This window comes from Solanum dulcamara, chromosome 3 (genome assembly GCF_947179165.1).
Source record: "Solanum dulcamara chromosome 3, daSolDulc1.2, whole genome shotgun sequence".
Lineage (NCBI taxonomy): Eukaryota > Viridiplantae > Streptophyta > Magnoliopsida > Solanales > Solanaceae > Solanum > Solanum dulcamara.
Window position 1 is genome coordinate 12854092 of NC_077239.1, and position 13936 is coordinate 12868027.

Consider the following 13936-nt stretch of genomic DNA (forward strand, 5'->3'; position numbering starts at 1 on the left):
TTTGGCACAAATTGTGGTAGAATTCAGCAATAATTTGCCCTAGGTCGCTTTTGGTCTCTGAAGCACAAATTGGGATGACTAAAAACCATTTTGGGACTTTTTCCCGACTTTAAGTCACATTTGTCCTACCACAGCAGGACTATCCCGCTATGGTGGGATATGTAGAGACTGTGAGCTCATAAAGAGTCTCCCATATCCCAATGTACCCTCACCCTAAGACACCTTAAAATATACCTTACATGCCAAGTCCAATCCTGGAGTTTTACTCACCCGAAGATGATTTCGTAAAGCCGTATTGGCTCTATATCATCTTTTCTATCATCTAACCCAATCAAATTAAATATTTAATCCCCCATCCAAATTTGGATCCCTCTATACTTACCTTGACTCAGAATTTGTCTAAGTCATGCCTAGGCTCAATTTTTTAGAAATCACTGCCCAAGTTTTTCTAGCCTGAATTCTGTTCCTATTGGCTTACCTGTAATTATGGAAGAAGGTTGTTACAATAGATAACAATTTACCTGTCATTCATCCCCGAGTGACCAACTAGGAAAATAGGTTAAGACAGAGATAGAGAAGTACCTGACTCGAGTAAGAACTAAGGGTAGTTGTCTTGCATGTCATTGTCGGTCTCCCAAGTAGCTTCCTCTACTGGACGATGCTTCCATTGAACCTTATAGACTTAATTTATTTGTTCCTCAGCTTTCGAATATCACGATCCAAGATTTCCACTAGTTCTTCTTCATACTGAAGATCCTTATCTAACAAAACTGAGTCCTATTTAATGATATAATCTCCATCTCTATGGTACCTCTTCAACATTAACACATGAAACACCGGATGCACTCCAGACAAGCTAGGTGGTAAAGCCACTATAAGCAACTGGTCCTACATGATCAAGAATCTCAAAAGAGCCAATATAGCGAGGGTTGAGCTTGCCCTTCTTATCAAAACTCATTACCTCTTTAATGGGTGACACGTTTAGAAGCACTTGCTTAACAGCCTGGAAAGTCATGTCCCTTACATTGCGGTCATCATACTCTTTTTGACGACATTAAGCTACCAGAAACTTAGCTTGGATGCTCCTTAGCTTTTCCTAAGTATCCTTTACTAAGTCCACTCGCAAAGGATCCACTTCTCCAGTTCCAAACCACCCTATGGGAGACCTACATCCCCTATCATAAAGGGCTTCGAATGGTTCCATCTCAATGCTGGAGTGGTAACTATTGTTGTAGGAGAACTCATACAAGGGGAAGAACCTATCCCACTGTTGAGTTCCCAACCCTTCATGCAACTTTCCCTAAAATTTAGAAGTGAACTGTATACCATGGTCTGAAATGATACAAAGGGGCACCCCGTCTCCTTCACATAAATCTTTGCCAACTGTTGTGCATTGTAGTCCACTCTAATCAGAATGAAGTGGGCTAACTTTTTCAATCTGTTAACCACCACCCAAATGGAATCCTACTTCCCTAAGGTCTTAGAGATTCCCACCACAAAATCGATAACTATCCTTTCCAACTTCTATTTAGGAATGGGCATCCTTTAGAGCAAACCTGCAGGTCTTTGGGCTCCTATTTCACTTGTTGGAAATTCAGTCACTTAGCTACATATTCAGCTATGTCTTTGTTCATACCTGGTCACCAATATAGACGCTTCAAGTCTTGATATATCTTGGTCACTCTGGGATGAATAGAGTACTTCGAACCATGGGACTCAAACAAAACTTTCTGGATTAAACCATCTACCCAGGGAGTACAAATCCCCCCCCTAAAGTTGAGCTCTCCACCTGCATCAAGGACTTAATCTTGGGCCTTGCCCATTAAAATTTTTCTCTAATCTCATTCAATTTCACATTCTCAAACTGTTTGACCTTTATTTCTTCAATAAAGGCGGGCCTTAGATCAACACTGACCATCACCCAACCCTTCTCTGAGATGCCTACTTTCATAAATTTGACCTCTAATTCCTGAATCTCTCTAGCCAAGGGACACTTGCAAATAGGCTAGACTGCCCATACTTACTGGTTTACAGCTTAATGTGTCTGCTACTAGATTATCCTTACCTGGATGATTCTAGATAGTGACACCATAATGTTTGAGAAACTCCATCCACCTTCACTGTCTCAAGTTCAAATCATTTTAGGTGAATACATACTGAAAACTATGGTGGTTAGTAAACACCTCACCATTGATACCATGAAGATAATGCCTCCAGATTTTTAGAGCAAACACTACTGCTACCAACTCTAAGTAATAATTCGAGTAATTCTTCTCATGCACTTTCAACTGTTGTGAAACATAGTCTATAACATTCTTGTCTTGCATCAGCTCAACACCTGAAACTGAATATGAATTATCACAATAAATAATAAAGTCTTTACCTTAATCTGATAGGGTCAAGATAGGTGTTGTGGTCAGAAGACTCTTGAGCTTTTGGAAGCTCTCTTCACAATTGTCAGTCTACTCGAATGGTACTTATTTTTTAGTCAACCTTGTAAAGTGTGTAGCGATAGAAACAAATTTCTTTACAAACCGGTCATAATAACTGGAAAGTCCCACAAAACTCATAACTTCAGTCACAGAGCTAGGCCAAACCCGGTTCTTTAACTGCTTCAATATTTTGTGGGTATAGCATTACCCCTTTCTATTCATATCGTTCAGTCCCACCTTATGTTGTATGATTTGCCTTTGGTCATATGATTGAAAGCATGTTGGGCCTTAGTCTAGGCTTAGACTAGTGATTGCCTTAGACTTGCATGATTTTAGTGTCGTTTGGCCTTAGAGTTTCTCCTATATCATTTTGGATGGTTAGCTCCCTGTAGACTGATAAAGAAAACTTGAGTCTAATAGTCCAAGCTTTAGCTAGGTAGTAACACAATTTGTGACCTTACCTCAATATTGAATTATTCTCCTATTGGTCTTGTATCGGTTGGTTCTTGATTTTTGGAAGTCTTCTTGACAATTCGGGTTATATCTAGTTCGGGTTGGAGTAGTGCATTGATGAAACTCGAATTGGGAGGGGGGGGGGGGTACTCCCCATGATGCTCAGTTGGTCACTGATTCTAATCTGGTTCACTCCTTTAGCTATAGTTACCAAGTTAAAGTTCCTGGTCCAGCTTACTTGTGTTTGGCTCCTTAGCTACAATTACCCGGTTGAAGTCCATGGTCTAGCTTACTTGTGATCAGGATCCTTTTGTATAGTTACCCGGTCAATGTCTATGATCTAGTTTACCCATGTTTGACCTTTGGCTACAGTTAATCGGTTAAGTTCCATGGTCTAGCTTACTCATATCGACTCATTAGTCGTAGTTACCAGTTGAAGTCCATGGTCTAACTTACACGTGGTTTAAGTCCTGATTCCCTAATGAATCTTCGGTTTAATGTATCCATATATTCTCAGCTTCAGTTGAGGTATTCGAGTTTGGGAAGGGTTCGATTCAGGTCCGGGACATGGTCATATTATTAGAATCATTTTGGCTCCGTTCATTTTTCTTCAGCTTTTCTTTTCTCTAGTCGATCTTATGGGGTCTGTTCAGGTGGATACTCTTTACTTGTGCATGAGCATACCCTTTGGGTTTATGGGAGCCCAACGAATTTAGCTAGATTCTTTCTTTTTTTTTGTTGAGTACGCTCATATACATACCTACATTTACTTATTTTCCTTTCTTTGGTTGTGATTCTTTACTCGCATTTCAATTTACTTTTGAGTTGGTCTATGATGCCTACTGGGTATTGATGTTTTGGTACTCATACTACACTCTCCATCTATTTTCATGATGCAGGTCTAAGTACTTTTAACGACCCAACCTTGTAGGCCACAACTGGGGTCCGACCTGGACCCCGTATACATACCTATAAGATATAGTCAAACCGAAATACGAACAATATGATAACACACATAGGAACTCCAATGGGTCATGGCGTCTTCATATAAATACATCTCTATCATTTGTACCCTAAGGAGTTGTCACTAATCATCTCATGAAGGGACATGCAAGCCGACAAGGCTGCTATTTTATATTAATATTGACAACACATCGTATAGACATAGCTGAACAAAACTTACATACAACCCACATACATATATGTCTACAGACCTCTAAGAGTGTCAACGGTATCATATGGTGGGACAAGACCTCCACCGTACCCCTGAATGAATGAATATATACATCGAAAGATCAGTACCAAAAATCTGGGCTCCGACATAATGGAGCACTTTCAAAATTGCTGAGTGGTAATCCCAAGCTGGTGGATCCCCAAAATGCATGTCTGTACCTGCGGGCATGAAACACAGCACCCCAAAGAGAGGGCGCCAGCATGGAATATGTACTGAGTATATAAAGTGTAAGAACATTAAGAATGAATGAATCATGAAAATAGTCTCAATAATTGACTGTATCTGTGACCAATATGTGATAATATCTGCTAATTCTATATAACTGAATTTACCTTTACGGTGTATGGCAGGCATAGACTATAGTCTAACTGTTAGTGTTGTGGAACGTATAGCCCGATCCATACATAATATAATAGTGCCGAGGAACATTTGGCCTGATCCATATATATAACATGTTAGTGTAGAGAAATGTACGGTCTGATCCATATATAATATAATAGTGCTGAGGAACGTATGGCCCGATCCATATATATAATATAACATGTTAGTGCCGAGGATCATACGGCCTGATCCATATATAATATAATACATATACATGCATGTAAAATACGGAAACATATCAGACATCCCTCAAATATCATCATAAAGTATGTCAAAGAGCCTCAAGAATCATAGTCATATATCACTATAGTATGAAACATCTTATAGAAGTCCGAACACTAATTATCATAGAGTCCCTAAGAATAAAAATGAGTATATATCGACTATTATCCAATGTACTGAAAACTGGAGGGGGAGGCTCAATCACTTGAGAATTGTAATATCAAGAAGTTAATAAGGATCATGAAGCACACTCAAAGCTCATGAATGTAATTACCCCAAATTTCATATACATATCATTCCTTACTTATATCTAAGACATGCCAAAAGAAAGAAGGGATAGCTTTACATACTTACTACTTTGCATCAGATAGAAGACTTGAGAGGCAATAACTCAATTATTGTAGAAGTTCTAACATCAAGAAGTGGATAAGAGTCATGAATCATACTCGGAGCTTATTAATGGAATTACTCCAAAGCTCATATCATATATCACTTATATCTAAGATGTGCCAAAAGAAAGAAGAGGTATGTTTTACATACCTGTTATAGATCAACCACAACCAAGCTTGCCGCGTTACCTCTTTAACCTATTTAACATGAAAGTAACATTATTATGAATAAACTTCGACTTTCCATCTTCTATATTTACAACCAATTACCCATTGGAATCATTTCCTCGTTCACACTTGTCGACTAGTATATTGATTAGTTAAGAAGTTAATAGAAATCGAGCAGCATTTCCCCTATATAACTTGCCCTATCTGAACTTCTAATTCACCTCCGATTAGCAAAGTCACACCAATAACAACAAACACCATCCATATACAATAAAACCACTTCAACACTATTCAATCCAAATTCCAAATAGCCCATCCAAAACCACGACATTAAAATAAGGTTTTCGATCTTTATTTCATAAAATCACAACCACACGGAAAGGAGCATAACATGGTTGCAAGCGACAACACTTATACTCATTTATAACCACATTTCCATCCCTTCAACATATACAAATTACCCTCAAATTTAATACCATGATAACGACAACACTAATCAAACTTTAATCCAACTAGAACGGCCTCAATTCTGTCCATTTACAACGTCAATAATAACTATGTATTTTTATTACCTCCAACTTCACTTAATACTAATTAATATCTCCAATACAACATAATTAACTCCAATTTGAAAGGAAGAAACCCTACCTTAGCAACTTGGCTCCGTAACTCTGCTCAAAGTTGATGGACTTCTCGTTGAACCTCCTTGCTGCCCCAACAATGAATCCCACATAGCTAATCACCTTCTTATGGGTCAAGATTACCTAAAAGAATTAATTTATCGAGCAAGACTTGAAGTCTCTCCTTGCTTCAGCCATGGCCGAAAGTTGCCATGGCTTGAACTCTTTTTTTTTTTCTTTTTTTTTCTAAGTCTAATGTTAATAAAAGGATGAACTAAGAATAAGCTCTTAGTCATTACTTGGCTTTACACACCACTTTTGAAGATGATATGTGTCAACCCCTAAGGGTGACACGTGTACAACACCTACACGTGTCCATCCCCAAGGGTGACATGTGTCTAGCTCCTATAGGTCCACCTCATCCGTGCACCAACCAGCTGCTGCCACATGTCTTGGTGGGGTCCACTTTCCAAGTAGGTGCATCACCTACTTGAAGTAGGTGCATACCTACTTACTCTTTTTCGTAGGTTCGTAATCTTGTCTCACTTTAAGAACTTATGTGATCCTTGCTACTTAAGCTCGACATGTACTTAAGTAGCTTAATTATGTAAGACATCCAAATTGGTAGCTTACGCAAGTAGGTTGATTATCATGACTCACTACTTGGCCTCCAACTCCTTTCAAATCCTTCCAAACCTATTTCCAACCATCACTACTCACATAGAACTAGCCTATGCAAAATATGGGGCATTACATCCTCCCTTCCTTAGAGTTATTTGATAACATCTTGAATAACATGGATCATATGGTAACTTTAGAGAAGCTAAATAAATATTTCCATGTACCAAGAGTATAGGGTATAATAGTACTAGCTACTGGCGTTGATTTGAGCCAACTGTGGTCGTGATCGGAGGTGGGGTGAGCACATTGCATCCCAAATTTACCTGTCTCCCTCTGTATATACATTTTGCCTATTTTTTGCTTTTTGTGATAGCTCTATTTTTGGGGACCACTTTTGGGACTTCTACTCTTATTTTACTAGTAGCTGTATACACGTGACTTCTAAATTTTGGGAGAGATCTTTTTTGTTTCTATATATTTAGTTGCTTCCGCCTGTTCATGTATGCTCCTATTATTCCTTTACTCTTTTATATTATATTGCTAGTCTTCTACCCTGACATCCCATTACTCGTAGTTCTGGGATATGGGTTGGCTTTCCTACTTATAGGTTGTAGTAGGCGCCATCACGACCTCAGAGATTGGGTCATGACACATAGATACTGTATAGCTCTTAGGTGATTTTGTGATGGGTGGTACATTCTCTAAGGTGTTCGGTTGAGTTTTGAGGTGGTTTGTTCATTTTTGAGGCTTAAGGCTAGAAAGAGTTGACTTTAGTCAACATGTGGAGATTCGGGTGTCATATGGGAATTCTAATGATTTTATCAACTCCTAAAAGTCTATTTTGGTCTAGAAGGAAGGTTGGTTTGGATTTTGGAGTCTCCATTTTTCAGTTTGGGTGGTTTTGCCATTTTAACTTTAAGTTTTGGCCAAGGTTTACTTCGGTCAACATTTTGAGTAAATGCGCTCAGATGAAAATTTTATCAGCATAGTTAGCTCTAGAACACCAAGTTTGGTCTAGAACGACCTTTGATTTGGTTCCCGAGATGCTCGAAATGAGTTTTAGGACATTTGTGAAAATTATGTATTTTTCTTTGACTTTGATCAACTTTTCATCGAAACAACCTCAATTGGGAAATCCGTTGAGTCCAAAATGTTGTTTCCAGTTAGGTAGCATAATTTGTTTGCATCAACGGGATTCCGAACGAGTTGTGAGCACTCATTAAAGGACTTTTTGCCCTTGGTGAAATACACCAGCACAACTGCTGGTGCACTTGTAATTTACTCTCCGCGTTCGCCGGCTCTTGGTTGTATTCGCGGAGGTGAGGCTCTTTGTTCTCCAAATTCACAGTCCTTGGGCTGCATTCGCGGAGGTTAAGTTGTTTGTTCTCTACATTCACGGACAAGTCTCCACATTCGAAGAGGGTAAGCTGGCTGATATCTGCATTTGGTGAGCTTATCTCCACGTTCGCAAAGGCCAATGGGAGGTTGGCAGTGTAGTCTTTTAAGATCCATTTCCAACAATTTTCTCTCATGTTCAACACATCAAAACTCAAGATTTGAGAGAACATCTTGATCATTTCGATAATTCTTGTTTTAGTGAAATAGAAATTCTTGTGGGAACGTTCCAGAACCTTTCCTCATCCTTAAATCCCCATAAGTTTCACATAAATTCATTGTTTCTGGCATTTCTTTCGACTATTCTAGGGTTTGAAATTGGTGGGGTTGTTTTGATCTCTTCCGGTGTTTGAAATGTGCCCATTTTTGGAGCACAAGTTCCTTAAGTTATTTGGGACCTTGTGACGGAGTTGGTTTTTGGATTTTGTGTGCGGGTCCCAATGTTGAATTTTGATCCAATTTTTTTGTTATATTTTTAATTATAGAAATATGGGTATCGTTGGCTTTGTTTTGATATGTTGTTAGATAATTTGGTAGAGTGTCATCATTTGGAGGCATCTCGGAAGAGAAAAGTTCAAGTTTAGCAGTTCACGTGAGGTTTTGGCTTTGAGGTAGGTTATGGCTTCTCTTATTAGACTTGGCTTGGGTGGAATTGATATATTTTGGGTGGTAACGTATGATTAGGTTGGTGATTTAGGTGTTGATATCTATTGAGAATTTTGGACCTGATGATCATCGTTAGTATCAATTTTGGATTTTAGCCATTGGAGCCTTAGTCTAGGTGCTAGCTTGACTTGTTTATATAGTTTAGAATCCTTAGAACTTGCTTCTAGGTGATTTGAACTTAGGATGCTTCTTGTTTGACTTGTTTGGTTTTGGTTGGCCACTTGTTATGATTTTTGGCTTATGCTTATGCCTTGTTTGCTGATGATATTAAAATTTTGATCCCGAGACCGTGCTTTCAGTACACCGGAGTCTCATTTGGTGTCTTCTATGGGATTTTAATTGGCATGAGTGATATATGATTTTTGACATGCTACTTATCTTATTTACTTCGCCTGTGTTAGAAACATTTTTAAAAGAAAGAGCAAAAGATGAGATTAAGACTTTTGGTTGATGAATAAATATGAGGAATTTAAGAAAATACGGTGATTTCTTATTTATGACATTTCATGGTTGATGAGCTCGAAGTATGATTCTGGGCGGCCTGTTTATCGACTTTGGGCTACACTTTTATATTCCCCATTGATAAGCTCGAGGTGTGAATTCCGGGAGGCCCGATAATACATATTCTGGGTTTTTATTTTGATGTTGATGAGCTCGAGGTTTGATTTTTGGAGGCCCTTTTATTGATGAGCTCGACGGTTATTCCGAGCGCTTCATGATACTTTTTGGGGATATTAAGCCATATCTACTAGTTTACATCTGTGTATTCTTTAGGTATTTTGTGAGTTGTGATTATTAATGTGAATACATGATTGGTTGGATTTACATGACTATTGTATGATCTTCCCGCACCCTTTTTCCCAAAATCATAGTTTTATGCTTCTCCCCTGTTATTATTAGTATCATCATGTTGCTTATTATATATTTATTCTTTTTGAGCCCGGTCAACCTATGATGCCTACTAAATACCCCGTGTTTTGGTACTCATACTGCACTTCTGCATCTTTTTGATACAGCTCTCAGTTCGAGCCACCCCTAGCGCATACCTAATCATCTGTAGTTGTGCCAGATCCAGATTGTGGTGAGCTCCCGGCGTTCAGAGACGTGCTACCTCCTTTCTTTTGTACTGACTACTATTTTGTATTTTGGGATATTCAATTCTGTATTGTATATATATGTTGTAAGATTTTGTACTTAGTAGCTCCTGTATAGGTGACACTAGGTCTGAGGTTGGTCTAGTGTCAGTTTGTCATTTTTGGTCACTAGTGGGCCTTTTGTATATTTTGTATCGTATTTACATATCTATACCCTGGCCCGACTTTCCTTTTGTTATGTTCTTCTTGCTTCCACCTTCTTATGTTTTTAATTCTTTATTTAAATCGTGGGTTGACTTCCAGTTGATTTGGGTTTGGCTTGCCTATTCGGGGGTTATAGTAGGCGCCATCATGGCCCGGATTCGGTTCGTGACAGACCAAGGACTTGAACCAAGGTAATACTAGCTATGTATTTGAACCAAGGCTAGTAAGTAGCTATGGACTTAAACCAAGGCTGATAGCGGTGGTGGACTTGAAACCCCAGGAACTTGAACCGAGATTGGATATAACCAAGGGCTTGAACCAAGGTGATACATAATCATGGACTTGAAACACATGCACGGTAGACCAAGAACTTGAACCAAGGTAATAGTAGCTAAGGACTCAAAACAAAGTTAGTAAGTAGTGATGGACTTGAACCAAGGTTGATAACGGTTGTGGACTCGAAGCATTACTAAGTAAGGACAGGGACTCAAACTGGGGCAATAATACCAAGGCAAAGACCTGGACCCCGCTCGGTGGAGTGAATTAGCGACTTGAACCATGAACAGAGGCGAGTCGTGAGAATTAGGATTAGCGGCCAACCAAGTGTCACGAGAAATACCCCCAATCCGAGTGCCATCAATAAATCACTCCAACCCTAACCACATCTAACCAGAATCAATGAATAGACTTTTGAAACCAAGAACCAAGTGATACGGGAGCAATAGAGAATAGGACATTATGGATGTAAGATTCCAAAGATGTTTACTACCTAGATAAAGCTCAGACTATCAGACTCAAGTCTGCTATATCAGTGTAATGGGAGCTAAGCTATCCGAAACAACGTTGGAGAAGTTCTAAGGCCCTATGACACCAAAATTGCGCAAGTCTAAGGCAACACCAATATAAGCCTAGACTAAGGCTAAACATGCTTCCAAAGACATCAACCAAAGGCACAACACACACCACAAAGTATGGATGATCAATAATAATGGGAGACATGCTTCAACAGACCAAAAAGTCCCCTAAAATAACACCTAGGACATGGATTCTAGAAGTTTAGCATGCTCAATGCCCAAACCCCTCCAAGTTCATACAATTCAGTATACAAATGCCTAATCATACTATTTAAAGAGAGCTCCAACTCAAGGAATGGGAGCTTTTCCCTTCCAAATGACCTCTGAATGCTGCCACGCTATCAAAAATAGAATCACAACATTAGTACAGTCGTTTTGACACTAAAATTATCGAATTCAGAGACGAGCCAATTTTAGAATCAAAATTAAAAATTGTGGAACCCGCTCCATAACTCATAGAATTGACTCTAAAAATAAGTTCTAAAAAATACCCTTAGCTTATTTTCAAAGAAGAAACACAATTCACACACAAAAATCAGCTACAACAACACATGCAACACAATCCCAGGGTTAAGCTAGAAAAATAAAAAGGGACAACATTTAGGGACAGTGAATTACCAAAAATGAAGTTCCCACGATCAAACAAAATTCACCACTATGTTTATTGCGGAAAACCCCACAACTTAGCCCTAAGAATCGCTAAAAAATGAGCTATAATGGTCAAGAAACAGGACCTCAAAATTCAACACAATTCCAACTCGAAAATGTCAAAGGAAACAGTTGATTTCAAAATTTTACCTCACACGAAGCCTCCCCTCCAAATTCTGAGCTCACCAACAGAATCTTCATGAAATTTTCTTGAAGTTAGACCCTTGAATCGCCATCATTAAGCACAAAACAAGTAATATATTGCCCCCATCAACTATGATACAAAGCTGAAACACATGGCGTTTTAACCAAAGTGATAGGAAAAAATGACCTTCGTGAACGCGGCCTAAGTGGCCCGAGAATGCGGAGGTTAGGGGGATTGACCATCGCGAACGCGACCTGAGGTCTGCAAATATGGAGGCAAAGGGATCAGTCCTCTACGAATGCATCCCAGACCCCGCGAACGTGGAAGGTAAAGACCCAAGCCTCTGCAAATGCGGCCAATGGCTTGCGATCGTGGAGAGGAATTCCTCCTACACCAGATATCAACTGAAATGCTGATTTTCACCAAGTTCAAATACTGCCACGGGGTGCTCAGAATTTATTCAGAATCCTATACGTGCAAATGAGATATGCTACCCCACCAAATTTGACATTTCAAACTCAATTGCACAGTCGAAATTTCCATACGAGGTCGTTACGACTAAAAGTGAATCCCAAACTCAAGTGTCATTTTTAGCCTAATTCTAAAATGGTCCTCAGAATTAGATCAAAAGCCTCGGTAAGCAAACTCGATATTTCAAAATTACCCGCCCTATCAGAATTTTTCATCCAAGCGCGTTTTCTAAAAATGTTGACCAAAGTCAATCATAGGCTAAATTTCAAAGGCAAAGTCGCCAAATGGCCCCCAACTCGTACCGATTACCTCGATACTCATGTCGACATGCTACGAGTATAATTTAGCCAGTTCAAAGCTGATCGAACCGTTAGAATATTTTTGTGAGGTCGTTTTCCTAAAGTTATGATCAAAGTCAACTTTTTTAGTTATAAAAGCTCCAAAATGGGGAAACGGGCCTAAAGTCCAAATGAACGACTAGGCGACTGAACATTCAGTGCCAGCAAGTCATAAATGACTTGGAATCGCTAGAGGAACACTCTAAACGATGAAGTGAATGTTTTATTTCTAAAATGACCTGGAGGGTCATTACAATTGTGTTTTCCGATGACATTTTGAATTATTTTATATTTTTGTACAAGACTTATTATCCTCCATAATTGTTTCTTCGCCAAAGTTTGGCCGAGATCTGGCCAAAAAACCTTTCTCTGGAGGCCATTTCTTTAACTGCTTCGTTTACATCGTGAACTGCTAATTCACAATTTTTTTGGATCGTCTTATTTTTATTTTTTATTTTTTCTCTGATAAATGTTGATTTGTGTTTGCTTCATGATTGCTACTCTATTTTGACCATAATTTTATTGTTTTTGATTTATTTAAATTGATTCATACACTTTTCTACACAAAAACATTCAGTGAGTTATGTAGTTGCAGTTTGGTTATTGCTTGTTAGTTTTTGCATGTTACTTTATATTCATAATTTTTTAGTCATATTAATTTTTTATTATGAATTACTGTGAAATTGACCTATGAAGAATTTTTTGTCGATTTCCAACATCTCCCATGTACATAAGACATGTTTTATTTTTGAGCTTTTATTTCTTTCATTTATTTTGTATCGTGTTAATTCATTACTAAAATTTTTACCCAGTATTTTATAGGTACCAAGGTTGGTTCCCAAGAAATATATTCGAATATATTTTTAAATTATTTATTACGATTTATGTATATTATTGATGATAGTTGTGTCTCAGATTAATACTTTCTTTCTTATTTATACATATTTTTTTTATTATAATTATTATTATTATAAATATACTTGTGAAAATATTGTTGATTTCTTTCTCAATTGTAAAAATGAATTCAGCCGACACTCATTGTTGTGGATTCTAAAGGGTGTTAATTTTATTTCTTCGAAATAACTTGAACCCTTACCTAAAATATAATTGGTTTCGTAGACTATTTTGTTAAATAATTAATAGGTTTCCTAATTTTTCTAAAATTTGGTGGCAACTCCTAAACTCTAAATTCTTTTAAAAAATAATTAATTAAATTATTTTTTGAGTCCCACAATATTGTGCCTTATTTGTAAAAATAGAAAAGTCAACAACCCCACAATAACTCATCCAAACCAATTTGCAAACCAACAAACCCACCAACTTAATAGAGACAAGGGAAGAGGCTCACCCCTTCTGAACTCAATGTAAAAAGATTAAAAGGCTTATTTACTTATGTGATAAAAAGTTCATTCATAGTCATAAGTGCAAGTTCATTAAACAACTTTATTTACTAGAACCCTGAGGACCCTCCGCAATTGTGCATGATTGAGGTGGACAAGAGTGACACACTACCACCAACATAAATTGGTGAGATGATGGTCGATGTTATTGAATTGATACCTTTAGAACCTGGTGTTGTTTCTTTCAATGCCCTAAAGCGT